Below are 21,482 nucleotides of genomic sequence, written 5' to 3'. Positions count from 1 at the left end.
TAGTGGCTCTGAGAAAAAAGCTACTGCCTCCTCCTCCACTTCCAAGCCAAATCGGCCCTCTTCTACCGATGTGCCGGTGCAGCACAACCAAGCACCATCTCCACTCAAAGATCCTGTTGGCCGCTCCCCACGGCCACCAACACAGCTGACACCTTCTTCTACCACCAGTGTGACCTGCACGCCATATAGCTGCCAGTCCGCCAACCAGCCTTCTGTGTACCAGGTGTGGGAGCATAAGAAATGCTTTCACCCCAACCATCCCAAAGCCAAAAAACATAATGTCGCCATTGCCAGGCTGTTGGCTTTGGAAATGTTGCCTTTCCGCCTGGTGGACACAGCTGTCTTCTGCCACGTTCTGGCCCTGGCATGCCCCTTGTATCAGATGCCTAGCAAGCATTTCTTTGCAAGAAAAGCTGTCCCTGCCCTGGCCCAGCACGATGCAGAAAATATCTCAAGTGCGTTGGCTGCATCTGTGTCCACCATGATCTATCTGACTACAGACACTTGGACCAGTAAGCACGGTCAAGGTCGTTACATATCCCTGACTGCTCACTGGCTGACTTTGGTGTCTTACACTGCCTCTGGTGCCTTACACTGCCTCTGGTGCCTCTGGGTCTCCGTCAAGAGTCTCCAAAACTGCTGGGATGGTGCACAGCCAGGATCCCCAACCTTGACAGGTAGCATCACGTGCTAAGAGAAACTAGGCCGTTCTCAAATTAATTTGTCTTTGAGACCATCAACACACAGGTCAAGAGCTGTGGAGGGCTCTGCGCACTCAGACTGACCACTGGCTGGGTGCTAAGAACCTGGCACCAAGAAAGGTGGTGTGCGACAACGGGAGCAATCTCCTTGCTGCCCTTAAGATTGGCAGACTTACGCACGTGCATTGTCTGGTACACGTCATGAACCTGGTTGTGCAGAAATTTCTTAAGTGCTACTTTGGTGTTGGCGGTCTCCTGAAGAAGGCTCAAGGTCTTAGCTCCCACGTCCAATGTTCACACCCTGCTTCGGCAAGACTGGCATTGTTGCAACGGGATCTGGGCCTCCCCGCCAACCGTTTCATCTTTAATGTGGCAGCACGCTGGAATTCCACGCTGCACATGCTCCATCGGTTGTGGCAGCAGCGTAATACCATTATGCAGTACGAAATGTCATACATTATGCAGTACGACAACTAACTTTCCTAGCCGTACACCACAGAATTGGCGTCACAGTTAGCTCAACTACTGGCCGAGAACCACATGGGATGTGTCCACGGCAATACGATCTTACAGCATCAGCTGTGACTGCACACCAATTTGCACAGGGATTTATCATTTAAGGTAACCTTTAACCTCTTAGGGACTTATGACATACGGGTACGTCATATATGTGTACGTCATATAGGTACGTCATATAGGTGTTCAGAGCAGGGCCGCGCGGCGACCCCGCTCTGAACCGGTGCAATCCCGGGTGCTGTGTGTAGCCCGGGAACGCGGCTATTAGCGGGCATGGTCCGATCGCCGTGCCCGCTAATCAGGTAATCGGAGGCAGCTGTCAAAGTTGACAGCTACATCCGATTACCATATGCAGCCTTTCCCTGGTGTCTAGTGGCGGAGATTGCTTCTCCGGGACGTTGTCCCGGAGGAGCGATCCCCGTGTCGGTTACCTGCCGTGGTCTCCGCCAAAATGGAGCTAACCCCGGCTCGGCACTTGGTTGCTTTCGGCTGCAGCAGCCGAAAGCAATCAAGTGCCGATCTCATCGATCTATGCTGTATAACTATATACAGCATAAATCAATGGGAGATCAGACTGCATAAACTAGAAGTCCCCCAGGGGGGCTTCTAGTATACATGTAAAAGAAAAAAATAAATAAATAAACATATTTGGTATCGCCGCGTGCATAATGGCCCGAACTATTAATTAATCACATTCCTAATCTTGCACGGTAAACGGCGTAAAATTGCAAAGTGCAAAATTGCGCATTTTTGGTCACATCAAATCCAGAAAAAATTTAATAAAAAGTGATCAAAAAGTCATATATGCGCAATCAAGGTACCGATAGAAAGAACACATCATGTCGCAAAAAATTACACCTCACACAGCCCCATAGACCTAAGGATAAGTATGGGAATGGAGCGATTTTAAGGAACATATATTTGTTAACAATGGTTTGAATTTTTTACAGGCCATCAGATAAAAGAAAAGTTATACATGTTATATATCGTTTTAATTGTAATGACTTGAGGAACATGCATAGTTTTACCCCAGGGCGAATGGCGTAATAACAAATACCCCCCAAATAAAAGAAATGCGTTTTTTTGTTCAATTTCACCACACATTGAATCAGGGCTCATGTGGGTTTCTAGGTGGAATAATACAAGTACTATGGCCTTTTAAACACAAGAAGGAAAAAACGAAAACGCAAAAACGAAATTTGGCCCCGTCCTTAAGGGGTTACTAGTTTCTATATAATATACTCCTACAACGCCACACGCCTGCCCAGGCTACTACTAGATATCCCACCAAAACAGAGGGCTATAACACTCATATAATTCAAAAATCCAATGTTTTATTATGTAATCAAAAAATATATAGAGATTAAAATTATGCACAGAACAAAGTAAAAATTCTTCACATAGGATATATCACAGCCACATGATATGTTTACTGGAAGGTATATATTAATGAGGCAGGCATGAAATCACAAACCCCAGTGGGTATAATGTATAAAAGACCATGGTATCTATTGCACTGCCCCTGGTTAAAGTGCAACACTACCTCCTCTATATCCTACAATCCAAAGCACAAGTGCCCAAAATGAAAAACATAAGCAGGGATTGCAGAGTAATGGCTAGCGATATTACCTGTCACACTATGTGTAGAAATCACCTCCAACGCACGTTTCGCGTCCTGGCTTGATCACGGAGGCCAGGATTGTGCAATTTTGGTCGCATCAAATCCAGAAAAAATGTAATAAAAAGCGATCAAAAAGTCGCATATGCACAATCAAGGTACCGATAGAAAGATCACATCATGTCGCAAAAAATGACTCCTGACACAGCCCCATAGACCAAAGAATAAAAGCGATATAAGCCTGGGAATGGAGAGATTTTAAGGAACATATATTTGTTAACAATGGTTTGAATTTTTTACAGGCCATCAGATAATATAAAAGTTATACATGTTATATATCGTTGTAATCGTAACAACTTGAGGAACATGCATAACAAGTCAGTTTTACCATAGGGCAAACGGCGTGAATGCAAAACTCCCCGAAATCAAAACAAATTTGTTTTTGTTTTTTTCAATTTGACAGCGCAAATGATTTTTTTTCCAGTTTCGCAGCATATTTTATGGAAAAATAATGCCTGTCATTGCAAAGTACAATTGGTTTTGCAAAAAAAAAGCACTCAAATAAGTCTCTAGGTGAAAAAATGCAAGCGCTATGGACTTTTAAACATAAAATGGAAAAAGCAAAAGTGCAAAAAAGAAAATTGGCTTTGACCTTAAGGGGTTAAAGGGGTTGTCCAGTGAAAATCTTTTTCTTTCAAATCAACTGGTGAAAGAAAGTTATACAGATTTGTAATTTACTTCTATTAAAAAATCTCAAGTCTTCCCCATACTTATTAGCTGCTGTATGTCATGCAAGAAATGTTGTTTTATTTTCAGTCTGACACAGTGCTCTCTGCTGACATCTCTGGCCGAGACAGGAACTGTCCAGAGCAGGAGTGGTTTTCGATGGGGATTTCACAGAAATCCTGTCTCATCCAGAGATGTCAGCAGAGAGCACTGTGTCAGACTGAAAATAAAACATTTCCTGCATGATATACAGCAGCTAATAAGTATGGGAAGACTCTAGATTTTTTAATAGAAGTAAATTACAAATCTATATAACTTTTTGATATCAGTTGGTTTAGAAGAAAAAGTTTTTCGCTAGACAACCTTCATTAATATGAAGATTCCTTTTCAGCTGATTGACAGTCTATGGCAACTGGATTCCCAACTCTGGACAGGTAGCAGAACTGATGCAGTTTAGCATTTGATTGTATGGCCATCACAACTATTGTTGGAGTTCCTCATTTGCTGTTGATCTTCTTGAAGATCAGTAGCAACAAAGTGAATTGCTTCATTATTATCTTCATTCTGCCCGTCGGGCTGCAGGCTGTAGTTTGCTCTGCGCCACTCCTTATAGGTGCTGGGAAAAGATGGATCCAGTTCTAGGAAACTTCTCCCAGTTTCCCAGGACTGGATCCTTCTTTTCCCAGCATCTGGGGAGGAGCAGTGCAGAGCAGACTTCAAAGTGCCTATCTCTACACAGAGAGATTTCTCTGTCCTGTGCTGGTGAGCCTGAGTTTGACACCCGTGATCTAGGATGTGTTCCTGTTTACACCCCTCTCCCCATTAACCTGCACTGAGCCCATGGTTTTTTTTCCCATTGGGGAATAGTTATGACAGGAAGTGTGTGTGTGTGTGTGTGTGTGTGTTATATATATAAATATATATATATATATATATATATATATACACACACTAGAAAATGTACCCGGGTATAAAGTTTCAGTGTGTCAATTAGATTTATTCTAAGGTGCCCAGAAGGCCAATCTATGTCCTTGGTTTTTTTTGTTTAAGGGAAAATTGCCAGTAGCCCTATACGCCCCTATATACCCGACAGTTCTGCACTGTTTATGTTAATTGTAGCTTATGCACATTAGAAATAAACTAAAAACTTCAAACATCCGTCCTGTATACAGTACCTGTAGTGTATAGTTGGGGTAGGGGGGTGGGGGACTGTAAACCTGTAGCGTATAGTTGAGGGGGTCCTGTATACCTGTAGTGTGTAGTTGGGGGGGCTGTATACTTGTAGTGTATAGTTAAGGGTGCCCTGTATACATGTAGTGTATAGTTGAGGGAGGTCCTGTATACCAGTAGTGTATAATTGGGGGGGGGCTGTATACCTGTACTGTATAGTTTGGAAAGTACTGTATATCTGCAGTGTATAGCTGGTAGAGGTCCTGTATACCTGTACTGTATAGTTGGGGGTCCTGTATACCTGTAATATATAGTTGGTGAAGGTGCTGTATACCTGTAATGTATAGTTGGTGGAGGACTTCTATACCTGTAGTTTATAGTTTGAGGGTCCTGGATACCTGTAGTGTATAGTTGGTGGAGGTCTTGTATACCTGTAGTATATAGTTCTGGGGTCCTGTATACCTGTAGTGTATAGTTTTGGGGTCCTGTGTACCTGTAGTTTATAGTTGGTAGAGGTCTTGCATACTTGTAGTCTAACGTTTGAGGGGTCCTGTATACCTGTAGTATAGAGTTTGTGGGGGTGCTGTATACCTGTAGTATATAGTTGGTGGAGGTCCTGTATACTTGTAGTGTATAGTTTGGAGTCCTGTATACCTGTAGTATAGAACCTGTAGTATAGAGTTGGAGGAGGTGCTGTATAACCGTAGTATAGAGTTGGTGGAGATCTTGTATACCTAAAGTATATAGTTCGGGGGTCCTGTATACCTATAGTGTATAGTTTTGGGGTCCTGTATACCTGTAGTGTATAGTTTGGGGTCCTGTATACCTGTAGTATCTAGTTGATGGATGTTCTGTATACCTGTAGTGTATACTTTTGGGGTCCTGTATACCTGTAGTGTATAGTTGGTGGAGGTTCTGCATACCTGTAGTGTATAGTTTTGGGGTACTCTATACCTGTAGTGATCTGTAGTATATAGTTGGGGGGTCCTGTATACCTGTAGTATAGAGTTGGTGGAGGTGCTGTATACCTGTAGTATAGAGTTGGTGGAGGTCCTTTATACCTGTAGTGTATAGTTTTGGGGTCCTGTATACCTGTAAAATATAGTTGGTGGAGGTCCTGTATACCTGTAGTGTATAGTTTTGGGTCCTGTATACCTGTAGTATAGAGTTGGTGGGGGTGCTGTATACATGTAGTATATAGTTGGTGGAGGTCCTGTATTTGGGGTCCTATATACCTGTAGTATATAGTTGGTGGAGTTCCAGTGTACCTGTAGTGTATAGTTTGGGGTCCTGTATACCTGTAGTGTATAGTTTGGGGTCCTGTATACATGTAGTATAGAGTTGGTGGAGGTCCCGTGCACCTGTAGTGTATAGTTTTGGGGTCCTGTATACCTGCAGGGTTGTATTTACCATTAGGCACTCGTGGTCTGCCTAGGGCAGCACCTTGCATGGGGACGGCACCAGGGAGCAGGGGAAAGGAAACAACTTTTTAATTTTTTTTATTTTTCTAGTCTTCCACTTCCTGTTCAGACTTGGCAAAAATCTAGTGTCTTTTCGAAGGGGGGTATGGTAGTATTGGTCAGGTCTGGTGTGGCAGTGTTATCCAGTCACAGTATGGTGGTATTGGTCAGGTGTGGCAGTGTTATCCAGTCACAGTATGGTGGTATTGGTCAGGTGTGGTATGGCGGTGTTATCCAGTCACAGTATGGCGGTATTGGTCAGGTCTGGTATGGCGGTGTTGTCCAGTCACAGTATGGCGGTATTAGTCAGGTCTGGTATGGCAGTATTATCCAGTCACAGTGTCGCCGTATTGGTCAGGTCTGTTATGGTGGTGTTATCCAGTCACAGTATGGTGGTATTGGTCAGGTCGGGTATGGCGGTGTTATCCAGTCACAGTATGGTGGTATTGGTCAGGTCTGGTATGGCAGTGTTATCCAGTCACAGTGTGGTGGTATTGGTCAGGTCTGGTATGGTGGTATTAGTCAGGTCTGGTATGGCAGTGTTATCCAGTCAGTGTGGCGGTATTGGTCAGGTCTGGTATGGCGGTGTTATCCAGTCACAGTCTTGCGGTATTGGTCAGGTCTGGTATGGCAGTGTTATCCAGTCACAGTATGGTGGTATTGGTCAGGTCTGGTGTGGCAGTGTTATCCAGTCACAGTATGGTGGTATTGGTCAGGTCTGGTGTGGCAGTGTTATCCAGTCACAGTGTGGCGGTATTGGTCAGGTCTTGTATAGCGGTGTTATCCAGTCACAGTGTGGTGGTATTGGTCAGGTCTTGGATGGCGGTATTGGTCAGGTCTGATATAGTGGTGTTAAAAGGGGGTCTAATAGTGATTACTGTGGATGTTGTGAGGCAGCTGCCCTAGCAACCATTGCTCCCTGTGAAAATGAAAGCAGTAATCCTATTGGTTGCTAAGGCTCCCAACTGCCGTCTCTGCTGGCAAGCTGCTGCAGCTAATTATATCACCTGTGTGTGCATTGTAGAGATTTTCCCATTCATCTCTATGGGGCGCCGCTCTTCCCCCTCCCCCTCCTCTCCTGTACATCTGGCGGGGACGGGACCTTTGCTATAACCTGCCCGGGCACCTAATGTATCTTTGTGCCAAATTTGGGGTCAAACGGTTCAGGCCTTTGGAAGTCTATATGGGACAGACAGACAGACAGACAGACTTTCATTTTTATGATATACTAGAAAATGTACCTGGCGCTGCCCGGGTATAAAGTGTCAGTGTGTTAATTAGATTTGTTCTAAGGTGCCCAGGAGGCCAAGCTAAAGGTATTGTTTCATCTGAGTTAATCAGTGGAATTAGTGTATACCTGTAGTGCATAGCTGGAGGGGTTCTGTATACCCACAGTGTATAGTTTTTAGGGGTCTCGCATATCTGTAGTGCATAGTTGGGGGGCTGTATACCTACAGTGTATAGTTGGGGGGTCCTGTATACTTGTAGTGTGTAGTTGGGGGGGCTGTATACCTGTAGTGTGTAGTTGGGGGAGGCTGTATACCTGTAGTGTATAGTTGAGGGAGGTCCTGTATACCTGCAGTGTATAGTTGGTGAAGGTCCTGCATACCTGTACTGTATAGTTTGGGGGTTCTGTATACCTGTAATGTATAGTTGGTGGAGGTCTTGTATACCTGTAGTATATAGTTCGGGGGTCCTGTATACCTTTAGTGCATAGTTTGAGGGTTCTGTATAACTGCAGTATACAGTTGGTGCAGGTGCCTGTAGTGTATAGTTTTGGGGTCCTGTATACCTGTAGTGTATAGTTTGGGGTCCTATATACCTGTAGTATATAGTTGGTGGAGTTCCTGTATACCTGTAGTGTATAGCTTTGGGGTCCTGTATACCTGTAGTATAGAGTTGGTAGGGGTGCTGTATACCTGTATTATATAGTTGGTGGAGGTCCTGTATACCTGTAGTGTATAGTTTTGGGTTCCTGTAAACCTGTAATATATAGTTTGGGGTCCTTTATACCTGAAGTATATAGTTGGTGGAGATCCTGTATACCTGTAGTGTAAAGTTTGGGGTCCTGTATACCTGTAGTATAGAGTTGGTGAAGGTGCTGTATACCTGTAGTATAGAGTTGGTGGAGGTCCTGTATACCTGTAGTATATAGTTGGTGGAGGTCCTGTATACCTGAAGTATATAGTTGGTGGAGGTCCTGTATACCTGTAGTGGTAGCACCTTGCAGAGGGGCAGTACCCTCCCGTTCAGACTTGCTAGAAAATCTGGTGTCTTTTTGAGGGGGGTATGGCGGTATTGGTCAGGTCTGGTATGGCAGTGTTATCCAGTCACAGTATTGTGGTATTGGTCAGGTCTGGTATGACAGTGTTATCCAGTCACAGTATGGCGGTATTGGTCAGATCTGGTATGACAGTGTTATCCAGTTACAGTATAGCGGTATTGGTCAGGTCTGGTATGGCAGTGTTATCCAGTCACAGTATGGCGGTATTGGTCAGGTCTGGTATAGCTGTGTTATCCAGTCACAGTATGGCGGTATTGGTCAGGTCTGGTATGGCAGTGTTACCCAGTCACAGTATGGCGGTATTGGTCAGGTCTGGTATGGCAGTGTTATCCAGTCACAGTATGGGGGTATTAAACAGGTATGGTATGGCAGTGTTATCCAGTCACAGTATGGCGGTATTGGTCAGGTCTGGTATGGCAGTGTTATCCAGTCACAGTATGGCGGTATTGGTCAGGTCTGGTGTGGCAGTGTTATCCAGTCACAGTATGGGGGTATTGGTCAGGTCTGGTGTGGCAGAGTTATCCAGTCACAGTATGGCGGTATTGGTCAGGTCTGGTGTGACAGTGTTATCCAGTCACAGTATGGCGGCATTGGTCAGGTCGGGTGTGGCAGTGTTTTCCAGTCACTGTATGGCGGTATTGGTCAGGTCTGGTATGGCAGTGTTATCCAGTCACATTATGGCGGTATTGGTCAGGTCTGGTATGACAGTGTTATCCAGTCACAGTATGGCGGTATTGGTCAGGTCTGGTATGGCAGTGTTATCCAGTCACAGTATGGCGGTATTGGTCAAGTCTGGTATGGCAGTGTTATCCAGTCACAGTATGGCGGTATTGGTCAGGTCTGGTATGGCAGTGTTATCCAGTCACAATATGGCGGCATTGGTCAGGTCGGGTGTGGCAGTGTTTTACAGTCACTGTATGGCGGTATTGGTCAGGTCTGGTATGGCAGTGTTTTCCAGTCACTGTATGGCGGTATTGGTCAGGTCTGGTATGGCAGTGTTATCCAGTCACAGTATGGACGTATTGGTCAGGTCTGGTATGACAGTGTTATCCAGTCACAGTATGGCGGTATTGGTCAGGTCTGGTATGGCAGTGTTATCCAGTCACAGTATGGTGGTATTGGTCAGGCCTGGTGTGGCGGTGTTAAATGTGACGTGTGGAGCTATTACCTACCTCTCCTGATGCTAATTGGTGAGTGAGAACAGGGCATCTTTAGGTTTAGTGCTTAGGGCAGCACTAACCTAAAGATGTCCTGTATACATGTACTGTATAGATGGAGTAGGGGGCCCTGTATACATGTACTGTATAGATGGAGTAGGGGGTCCTGTATACATGTACTGTATAGATTGTATAGATGGAGTAGGGGGCCCTGTATACATGTACTGTATAGATGGAGTAGGGGGCCCTGTATACATGTACTGTATAGATGGAGTAGGGGGCCCTGTATATACATGTACTGTATAGATGGAGTAGGGGGCCCTGTATATACATGTACTGTATAGATGGAGTAGGGGGTCCTGTATATACATGTACTGTATAGATGGAGTAGGGGGCCCTGTATATACATGTACTGTATAGATGGAGTAGGGGGCTCTGTATATACATGTACTGTATAGATGGAGTAGGGGGTCCTGTATACCTGTAGTGCCCTGTATATACATGTACTTTATAGATGGAGTAGGGAGTTATTTCTGTGGATGTTGTGAGGCAGCTTCCTGTGAAAATGAAAGCAGTAATCCTATTGGTTGCTAAGCTCCCAACTGCCGTTTACTGCTAGAGACATGCAGCTAATTATATCACCTGTGTTTGCAGTGTGGAGATTTTCCCATTCATCTCTATGGGGTGCCGCTCTTCCCCCTCCCCCATCCCTCCTGTACATCTAGCGGGGACGGGACCTTCGCAATAACCTTCCCGGGCATCCAATGTATCTGTGTGGCAAATTTGGGGTCAAACAGGCGTTTGGAAGTCTACGGGACAGACAGACTTTCATTTTTATGATATAGATGGTAAGTTTTTGTTTGATCCTACTGTGTTTGAGTAGTGGTATCAGTTGTGAGTTGTTAATACCTATTACCCACTTTTAATACCCACTTTTCCAGGCTAAAATGTCCTCCCGATGTATTTTATTTGGCAGAGTTTTCCTGACACTAGGTAGCCAGAGGGCATTCTCTGTCTGAGCAGGACATTGCTTAAGAAAATGTACCATCATATACACTCTCTTTAAAATTACACATGAATTGTACGATGCCGGCACAGGGAAGCCAATGCCCTGCTTGCGTAGATGCGCAGGAGCGCGGCGCCTCTGTGGCGCACACATCCAGTCAACAGAGCGCCGGGTGACATGGAGCACGCATATTCTGGGTGTTACGTGCGGTGGGCTACATGGGGCAGGACAGGCCTGGGAGCACTGCCAGAGGCTGGCTACTGTAACTGCAGTGCCCGGGGCATGCCAGAGTCCTTCTCGGCACGTGGTCGCATACTTCTCTGTATGCAGCTGCGTGTCAGCAAACACGGCTATGTGTGTCAGTGCTGACACACGTGTCATAGGTTCACCATCATGGCCCTAGTTCCTTGTAACAGATGGCTATAATTGGGGCTAGAGTGCCCTTGTAGAGAATCGATAGGTGAAAAAAAGATGCCTAATCTTAATCCAATCTCATGGAACCGATGGCTATCACAATAGGCTTTTTACCCCGACGCCCAATGACAGCACCCCTGAAGAGGACCTTCTACTGCAGGACAGGAAAACTCTGAAGATAAAAAGTTGACAAGTTATCCACACCTCAGTTCAGGTTTCCTGTCCTGCAGATAGGAGGTCTGTGAAGTGTCCCATCCGGTATAAAGAAAATTTGATACCTCTCTGCGCTGGCTGCAGGTCCACCGAATGGCTTGGCATAGTGGTGCTCCCTGGTGGAGCAAGTCTGGTGATATCTGGGCCGGCTCCAGATTCCCCTGCTGCATCTCCCCCTGTACGCTCCAGCCTGTGGTGTCTGAGGTTTCCGGGCATCTCCTTCCTCTTGCAGGGCCTTCAGGTGGTTGCAGAGTGTGGGGGGAGGCGTGGTGGAGCAGGAGAGCCATGTTTGCCTCTCTTTGGCTTCGGATCATGTTTGTGCATGTGCGGGCATGCGCACGCAAGCAGTGACATCATGGAGCATCCGCACACTCTGCGTGACTCTGTCATCTCTGGGTTTTGGTCCAGGAAATTCAAATGGCCAGAGGGGACCTGGAGAAAGCGTCCACAGACTCCAGCATCCAGAGACCCCTCACCAGCCAGTCTGTCAGCCTTATCTAAACTGCTGACCCTCCCCTTCTGCCAGCATGTCAGACTCTGAAGAAAAGGGAGAACATGGACACCATGACCGCAGAACCTCCAGAGCTTCTGGTCGGGTACCTGGGGTTCTGCTAGTTGGTAAGACCGTGTCTAACTCAGCTAGGTGGACATATGGATCAAGTCATGGAAGAGTGATGTTGCATCTAAGGGGAAGGTATGTTCTATCCCTTGCGATGGAAAATTCCTATTTGGTCTGGTGCATGATTCCTTATTAGAGAAAGCATCCGATAAGAAAAAGAGGTTTCCCAGGAAAGGGTAAAAGTTTCTTTAAACCCTCCCAATGAAGAGATCCCGGCAGGAGCGGTGTGGCTCTTTTTGACTGGAGGGACATTTCCTCCAGCCCTTAGGTTCTCAGTATCATCTCCTGGGGGTTACTCCTGCAATTTAGGAGCTCTCCCAGAGCCAGATGTCTTCCCACCCAGATTCTTTCAGGCCTTTTAAAACAAAATACCATAGTCAGAGGTTCATCTGTTGGTAAAGAAAAAGGTGTTAGTCTCGCTTCCCCTGTCAGAGATCAGCCTTGGATTTTATTACCCTATTTTTCTAGTAAAGAAGACAAACGTGTCAGAGTCATTATAATTCTAAAAGATCTGAACAAACATCTTGCCTACAAAAAGTTTTGCATGAAAACCAACAAAAGTCCAACAAAACACAACAATCACTGAACTCAGGGAGAACAGTGAAAAATTCCAATGGAGTACTCATTTACGAGTCTCCATTGATTGTCCCATACAAAATTTGAATATGCAAAAAAGGAGTCAGTGGAGCCTCAGTTACGAGTCTCAAAACACGGGAATAGCCAGATATCCCTCTCTCCAGAGAAGGAAGCCCCTTGCCAAGGGGTGCCTCCTAGTGGGGAGAGCACCAAACCACCCTGATACGTAGTCCCTCAGGTCCTCACTCTGTTGCGAGCTTTGGGACCTAAATAGGGAAACACCAGGGTGGCCCCTGTAAGTCAAAGTCTAACTCTGAGGCGAGTATAAAGACATAAGACAAGGGTTACCAAGGCTAGGCATCCATCCACAGACTCCAGTTTCATGGTATTTGCCCCTATTCAGTGTGGAGCAGGATTCTGGCTACTGGGGCAATGATAAACAGACCAACAAAACACAACAATCACTGACGAGGGGCAAATACCCCGAAACTGCAGTCTGTGGATGGATGCCTAGCCTTGGTAACCCTTGTCTTATGTTGTTATACTCACCACAGAGTTAGACTTTGAATTACAGGGGCCACCCTGGTGTTTCCCTATTTAGGTCCCAAAGCTCGCAACAGAGTGAGGACCTGAGGGACTACGTATCAGGGTGGTTTGGTGCTCTCCCCACTAGGAGAAACTCTAAAGTCCACAGTGAACCTTCTCTTCCCAGACTGTTTTATGCTTCGATTGACCTAGAGGATGCATACTATCATGTACCTATACATCCATGTCATTAGAAGTACTTGAGAGTAGCAGTAGGCCAATGGGTACACCTTCAATACAGGGCCCTTCTATTTGGGATCTCCCAGGCCCTGAGGGTGTTCACCAAAATAGTCTTAGGGTGGTATTACACGGGCCGAGCAGGGCCCGATAATACCTGTAAATGAGCAGCGATCTGCTAGATCGTTGCTCGTTTACTGGGCCTATTACACAGCCCGATAATCGCTTAACAAGAGCTGCAAGGACATCGTTACCGATGTCCTTGCAGCCCTTGCTAAACTGGCATACATTACCTATCCACATTCCAGGGCTGCTCCTGCCGTCCGCTTCTCCCGGGGTCCCGTGCACGCTCTAGCTTCACAGCGGCCTGTCAGCTGGTAGGCCGCTCAGCCAATCATAGGCCGGGACCGCCGCGGCCTGTGATTGGCTGAGCGGCCTATCAGCTGACAGGCCTCTGTGAAGCTAGAGCGCGCGCGGGACCCCGGGAGAAGCGGACGGCAGGAGCAGCCCTGGAACGTGGATGGGTAATGTATATCGTTAGTCGCCGGCCACGCACCGCTATTACACGCAGCGGTGCGCGGTCGGCGCCCGACGAAAATAGGGTCCAACCTATATCAACGATCAGCCGCTGATCGTTGCATTTATTACACAGAGCGATAATCGGCCGAATCGGGCCAATTCGGCCGATTATCGTTCCGTGTAATAGTACCCTTAGAGATAGTAGCTTATATCAGGACAAAAAACATCCTTTTGGTACCTTAGACTTTTTTTTTAATAGTAGCCAATTCAGCCACTTTTCTTCTGCACCTGCATCTTAAAGAGCCCTTAAAAGTTATCAGATCACTGGGATGAAACAAAAGTCCAAACTAGTCCCATCACAGCAGTGTGTTCCTAGGAGTCCTCCTAGATTCAGCCCTGCAAACATCATTCTTTCCCACTCAGAAACAGGAGTCCCTCATGTGCTGCATTCAGGATCTATTCGTAGACCACAGTCCTTCAATCAGAAAGATGATGTCAGCACTAGGACTCATGACTTATTTCATCCCCTTGTTCTAGTGGGGCACAATTTCACTCCAGACCTTTACAGAGCAATTTAGCTTAGCTTTGGCTGTCCAGACATGATGGGAATTGTAGTTTTAAAAAAGCTGGAGGGCCTGAGTTTGACATGTCTGGTCTACTCGGACAATACCACGACAGTAGCATACCTGAGCAAACAAGAGGGTACCAGATCTCAAACCCTCCTAGATCTCTCCTTTCAAATCTTCAGTTTTGCGGAACAAAATCTATCATCTCTGTCGGCAGTTCACCTAAAAGGGACTCAGAATCTGATAGCGGATTACCTAAGCAGGGTTCATCTCAGTCAATCAGAATGGAACTGAACAAAGAAGTTTTCAAGCTGATAATAAAAGGTTTGCTTCCCCAATAGTGGACCTCTTTTTCCCTAAATCCCACACTCACCGACTGCAGTGGATGCATTTGCTTAGCACTGGGGGAAGCGACAAGTGTTACGCCTTTCCACCATTCGACCTCATCCCCAGGGTGATAAATGAAAGTGGTGGAGGACAGAGCATCCATAATTCTAATAGCTCCATTCTGGAGACCTTGGTTTACCCTACTCAGACAACTGTCCCAGTACCCTCCTTGCATTCTTCCGGACACAGAAGATCTCCTGTTCCAGGGACCAGTCAGTCATCCGGGCTCTCCCTATCTGCACTTGACAACCTGGATGCTGAAAGGGTAATTGTCCCAAGTTAGGGACCCATCTGATATAGGCCCTATAATGTCACTTCCACTATTTATCTTAGGTTTGGAAAGCCTTGAGATTTGCAGATAGTAGACTAAACCCACTGGGAAAGCCTAATATTCCTTTTATTCTGAGCTTTTTGTAGGCAGATCTTGATAAAAACCTGAGAGTACCTTAAAAGTACAAAGATCAGCACTTAAAGTTTTTCGCTGGACAACACCTTTTTCTTTCAAATAAACTAGTGTCAGAAAGTTTTAAGATTTTGTAATAGAAGTAAACTACAAATCTATATGTCTTCCCATACTTATTAGCTGCTGTATGTCATGCTCTCTGCTGACATCTCTGGCTGAGACAGGAACTCTGTCTCGGTTTTCTATAAATCCCCATAGAAAACCTCCCCTGCTCTGGACAGTTCCTGTCTCGGCCAGAAGATGTCAGCAGAGAGCACTGTGTCAGACTGAAATAAAACAGCATTTCTGCATGACATACAAGTATGGGAAGACTTGAGAATTTTGAAGTAAACTACAAATCTATATAACTTTCTGAAACCTGTTGATTTAAAAGAAAAAGATTTTCGCTGGGACAACCCCTTCAAGCTCCTTTCTGAAATGTTTATCACAGGGGCCGTCAGATTAAATTAACCAGGAGAACAAACTGTTTCCCCTTGGGATCTTAATCTGGTACTAGATGCACTCACTAGTGCGCCCTTTGAGCTATTAGAAGACTTGTCCATTAAAATTGTTATCTATCAGCTGAGTTTACACTGCGTTTTCCTATCCGTTCAACGTATCAGTTTTTATTGGTTACTTTTAACGGACAGAAAAACATAGTCAACCACTACTTTTGTGTAAGTGGAAAAAAAATGCATCCGTTTCAACCAGTTTTGTTTTTTATAATGAAAAAAACTGATCTAAACTAGAGATGAGCGAACCCTTGAGCATGCTCGAGTCGATCCGAACTTTCGGCATTTGATTAGCGGTGGCTGCTGAAGTTGGATAAAGCCCTAAGGCTATGTGGAAAACATGGATATAGTCATTGGCTGTATCCATATTTTCCAGACAACCTTAGAGCTTTATCCAAGTTCAGCAGCCCCAGCTAATCAAATACCGAACGTTCGGGTTCGGATCAACTCGAACCCGAACCCGGTTCGCTCATCTCTAATCTAAACGGATGGCACACAATTGCAATCAGTTTTTTCCATTAATCGTGTATGTTAAACGGATAGGAAAAACGTAGTGTGGATCACGATCACGACAGCCTTGCGGGTAGGTGAGCTGCAGGCTTTATCAGCCTTTCCGCCCTTTCACACAAATGATAACATGTTGGTAAATTCTACTACCACAAGATGCAAGCACTCCTTGAATTTATCTTTTAGCAGAGTGAGTGCTTGTATACGTCCCATTCATTTGCTGCTGTAGGAGAGGAAGTCGGGAAGTAGAAAGTTTGGTTAACTGAATTCTTTATTTCCTGGAGTCTGTGGGTAGTACAATATACCCCCCAATACTATTTTTCTATTACTGCATGCTTGAGGCTGGTTTCCCTATTTCCTATTCTTATTCCCATACTACCTGTCTTAAAGTGAATGTACCAGCAGGTATGTCGCTTGAAGATCTTATCATCAATAGACCTTCTTTAAAGGGGTATTCCCCCCAAATCTTTTTGACACTATGTAAAAGCCCATCACAGCTTCACATATTGGCTAATACAGGTTATTATGTGTTCTGTGTCCTTTTGCTGCTTTTCCTGTCTCCTCACCCAACCTGCATGCAGAGAATGAGCTCAGTCCAATCCACCCCAACACGCTCCCTCTCCTGGCCCCCACCCTCTGAGTCGGCTGTCACGTGTCCTCCCTCCAATAGGCTGAAGTGAGGACACCTGACAGCCCCTGCTGCCGAACTCTAGCTCCACCTCCCTCAGCCTCCTCACTGTGTGTCTCTTTCTGTCAGCATACACAGTCCGTGCTGATCAGTTTCCTTCTCCCTCGTCCCCAGCAGCTCTCTCCCCTCCTCCCCCCCATGTGTGTAGCCTGGTCTGGGCAGCTCTCCCCCCATGCTGATAACATTCTCGCTCACCGTGTAGCCCGCTCTGGGCAGCTCTCCCCCCTCCCTCCGCCCCATGCTTTTATCTCTCTCACTCTCTGTGTGTGAAGCCCCGGACTCTGTCATTTGCAGATAGCTGTGAGTGTTAGCTGTCAGGGACAGGACTGCAGGGGACCAGAATGACACAGTGAGAAGCATGGGTCAGTGGAGGAGGGGGCTACACAGGCCAGACAGTGATCCTGCAGCAGGACTGGGAAGGGTGTCAGCTGTCAGAGAGACCTGACCAGGCAGTGCTGCACATCAGTCTCCCTCTCTGACTGCTCTATGGCAATGACACCTAGCCCCCTTCCCTCATGCAATGTAGTAATGAGGAGCAGTTGGCAGGAAAGAAAGCTAAGGGAGAAGAACTGCATGATGGGAAATGTAGTTTCCTGGCCGGCACCATCTTGGACATAAACAGGTCTTCTAGAAAAACTTTTGAACCAGGAACGTCAGCAGCTAGAAAGATGGGTGACGGCTCAAAATACTCAGGGAGACTTGGTAAGTGAGACCAGCTAGGTTTGGGAGCATTTCATTTTTTAGCGCTTGGGGGAATACCCCTTTAAGTAGGAGCATCTGTTATCCATCTGCTCTACAGGAAATACATTAGCAGTTGTTATTACATCCCCTGAAGTCTGCACCAAGTACTAGTTCCAAGGTTTCAATTTAATTGCTGTCAGAATCTCTTAATATAGTTTCTGTAAAGCAGAGTCCAGAAAGAATCCCTAAGGCTGCATCCCCACAGACTCTCCCCCGCCTGGGCTGCCTCTGTAATTAGATGCGAGAGCGGGGGAACTGTACAGATCTTCACTCCAGCGCGGCTTACATCTGTACAGTTCCCCTGCTCCCAACATAATTACAGATGCTGCCCGGGCGGGGTGATAAGGCCAGGTATTGGGATTTTACCTACTTGCACCATACCTATATGACTACACCTATATAGACTGCCCTCTGAATGAGGAGATGATCAGAGAGTGATCAGAGGGTGACAGAGAGATGTTCTGGATGAAGAAGAGGAATGCTGGAAGCACGTCACTTAGAACAGCTCCTGGAAAGTTATCATTTGTAGGCATAATACCCATGGACCCAGAGATTCTTATCTATAAACAATTTATGAAAACAAATACATTGTGCTCTTGGATTCATGAAAAAGTATCTTTGCACAGAATGTATTGTTCTACCCTTTTTGACATTTTTGAATAATAATAATGAATACTAATATAGATGCTATTGCGCATGACTGAATATCTAAATCACTAGCACCGCCTCATCTATGCCTTATTAGCATTTGTTAACACCCTATATTTTATCTGTCTATAAAATGTGATTACCATAATAAAACTTGGGCCATTTTATCCAAGCTTATAATCATGATACATTGTCTTATCTGTGTCCGGGATTTATAAGTGACGAGTTGGTAATACTGCAGGTTACAACTCTAGATATATTTAAAAACCATCCTGTACCTGGTTTTTGACGTTTCTCCATAGAGAGGGGTCAACATCTAAATTTAGACTTATCAGGGGAAGAGTCCGTTACAGACATTCCACGGCCGTGTTCAGTTAGGAACACAGAACATGAGAATGCAGCCTAAGGCTGGGTTCACACTATGTATATTTGAGGCTGTATTTGTGAGGCTGTATAGCAACCAAAACCAGGAGTGGATTGAAAACACAGAAAGGCTCTGTTCACATAATGTTGTAATTGAGTGGATGGCCATCATTTAATGGCAAATATTTGCTGTTATTTTAAAACAACGGCTGTGGTATTGAAATAATGGCCGTTATTTACTGTTATATGGCGGCCATCCACTCAATTTCAACATTGTGTGAACAGATCCTTTCTGTGTTTTCAATCCACTCCTGTTTTTGTTGCTATGAGGACCTGACATGAGGACCAAATACAGCCTCAAATATACATAGTGTGAACCCAGCCTAAGGGTACAAACCCACTTGACGTATTTGCTGCGTGAATCAGTCTTAAAAATAAGCAGGCAAAACGCAGGTTGGCTTTATACAATTGTTCTGCGTTAAAATACGCAATTGCGTATTTTTGAAGCGTGAAGCTACATGCGTTTTTCGCACAGGTTGTTAACAACTGATGCTTTGCTAACAAGCTTCACGCTTCAAAAATACGCAATTGCGTATTTTAACGCAGAACAATTGTATAAAGCCAACCTGCGTTTTGCCTGCTTATTTTTAAGACTGATTCACGCAGCAAATACGTCAAGTGGGTTTGTACCCTTAGAGTGACAAACTGACCATCTACTGAGCTGCTGTCACTGCTGGATAGAGATCAATAAAAGCATTTTTTCCCATTAAAAAATGGCCTTTATTCGGGCCATGAACAGTGTCAAGGAGGCAGGGCCTTTGTCACTGCAAGAGTGCTGCTAGCTTGGTTGGCTGTCGGGAGGGACAATATTTTTCAAACTTTGTGTTCCTATAAAACAAAACTAGAAGAGAACCAAATTTAAAAGCACATCTGCCATTCTGTAGAGCTTTTGACATGTTCTATGGACATATCAAAAAATGTTATTGGTTGATGTCTTAATTAGGTGACACGGAAATAATGCGCTAAGTTTTTGGAAATGACAGTGCATGTTTAAGCAGTAGTACACCATTCTTATAACACAAAAACACTTTAAATTAAAGATAGACTCAAAGATTTGCATTGACATTGGAACTTTTACTGAGTCGCTGCATCCAGCCTTCAGTTACAAATAGAAAATGTAGGAATTAGTTGAAGGCACATATTCTAATTAAAACTGTATACATATATATATATTACAGACTTATAAATATGCGTAGAAGACTTGTGTGTGTGTCAGGACACAATCAGTAGAACACACGAGTCATAATAACTTAAATGTAAAATGTGATAGATCACAGGCACTAAAGTGATCTCACTGGGTACACAAAGATATGTGACAGGATGCACGGGGCAGCAGCTGCTCCTAGCCCCTTTTACTGCCACAGAGGCATGCTTTAAAACTTCCAGAGAAATGTTTTGCAGAACCCCTCCCGGACAGGTAACAGGGGAATAAATACCTGAGATACAATTCGGCATTTAATGAACATAAAGATACTTAAAATAAGGAGGTGAAGCAGTAGAGCTGTGGTGCACACTATTTGGTGTACATAGCAAGGCACTGGTTAAGAGACACTGCATATACATTGATCAGCCATACCATTAAAACTGCTTTCTCACAATAATAGCACCTGCCCAGGGGACAAATGGCAAATGAACAGTCAGTTTCTGGAGTTAGGGTGGGTTCACACTACAGAATTTCGCGGATAAACTCCGCAGAATTCCGTCGGCTGTCCGCCGGCTCCATAGACCAATCTATGGGCCGGCGTATTCCGCTAACCGCCGAAAGAAGTGACATGTCACTTCTTTCGGCGGATAGTGGAATGCGCCGGCCCATAGAATGGTGTCTATGGAGTCGGCGGAAAGGCGCGCGGACAGCCGACGGAATTCCACGGAGTTTATCCGCGAGAATTCCGTAGTGTGAACCCACCCTTACTGTGTTAGAAGCAGAAAAAAAAGCATAAGGAACCAAAATATTTAGACTGATAGACAATTGGTTCAGATATGCAGTGGATAACAAAGGTAGGTCCATCAAGACTGATTTGCTAGATGAGCTCCTGTACCACACATTGCTGAAAAAAGTTTTGGCTGTATTTTGAGCTATTGTACAAACAAAACAAAAAAAAAGGCTGAGAAATCTTTGTGCCTTTTTTCTATTTTGCGGCAAAAAATTTTTTTTGTCAAGTTCAAACCTAATACAGGACTATACATAATACAGGCACAATGCTACCTTTAATATGGCACTACGGTGTGGCATTATGTTTTCTTAATACGCAAACAAGGTTGCTCTTAACACTAGCCATGACCCTTTACCCCTCGGGGCACCGATACAGCCACCCACCTGCTCTTTAATGCCCTCTAATGAATACATAAGCCACCTTATGCAGTTACAGCTGCTGCAGACCAGAGTGGCATTTTAAAAAGAAGCATGTGCCTCTGTGTACGGTCCTCTATTAGGATGCCCTAACCTGCTGCCCTTTAAGATAAAAGTAAAAGATGGGAACTAAGGGATGTTTTCCCTTCGAGACTTTTTTAAAGCCCAAAACTGAGTGGGAACATAACCTTAGAGGTCTTGTTAAAGGGGAACTCCGGATAAGAAAAACTTGTTTTCCATTAAAAGTTATATAGATGTGCCTATATATTGTATGACCATATCTGTACGCTTCTGCCATCACTTCCTGATAGAAATCTAGGAAGTGAAGAAAATGGCCTCTGTGCCAATTCACATTGTCTCTGTCACTGTTCCTTCTGCTCTCCCACCTTAGGAGACAAATATTCCATGCTTCTGTCTCACATTATGTGTGTTTGCTGATGATGCAGACAGGAGGCAGAGTGTGATGTCACAGGAGGC

Source organism: Dendropsophus ebraccatus, unplaced genomic scaffold, assembly GCF_027789765.1.
Source record: "Dendropsophus ebraccatus isolate aDenEbr1 unplaced genomic scaffold, aDenEbr1.pat pat_scaffold_568_ctg1, whole genome shotgun sequence".
Lineage (NCBI taxonomy): Eukaryota > Metazoa > Chordata > Amphibia > Anura > Hylidae > Dendropsophus > Dendropsophus ebraccatus.
The sequence above is the reverse complement of the archived record's forward strand: the minus strand, read 5'-3'. Positions refer to the sequence as shown.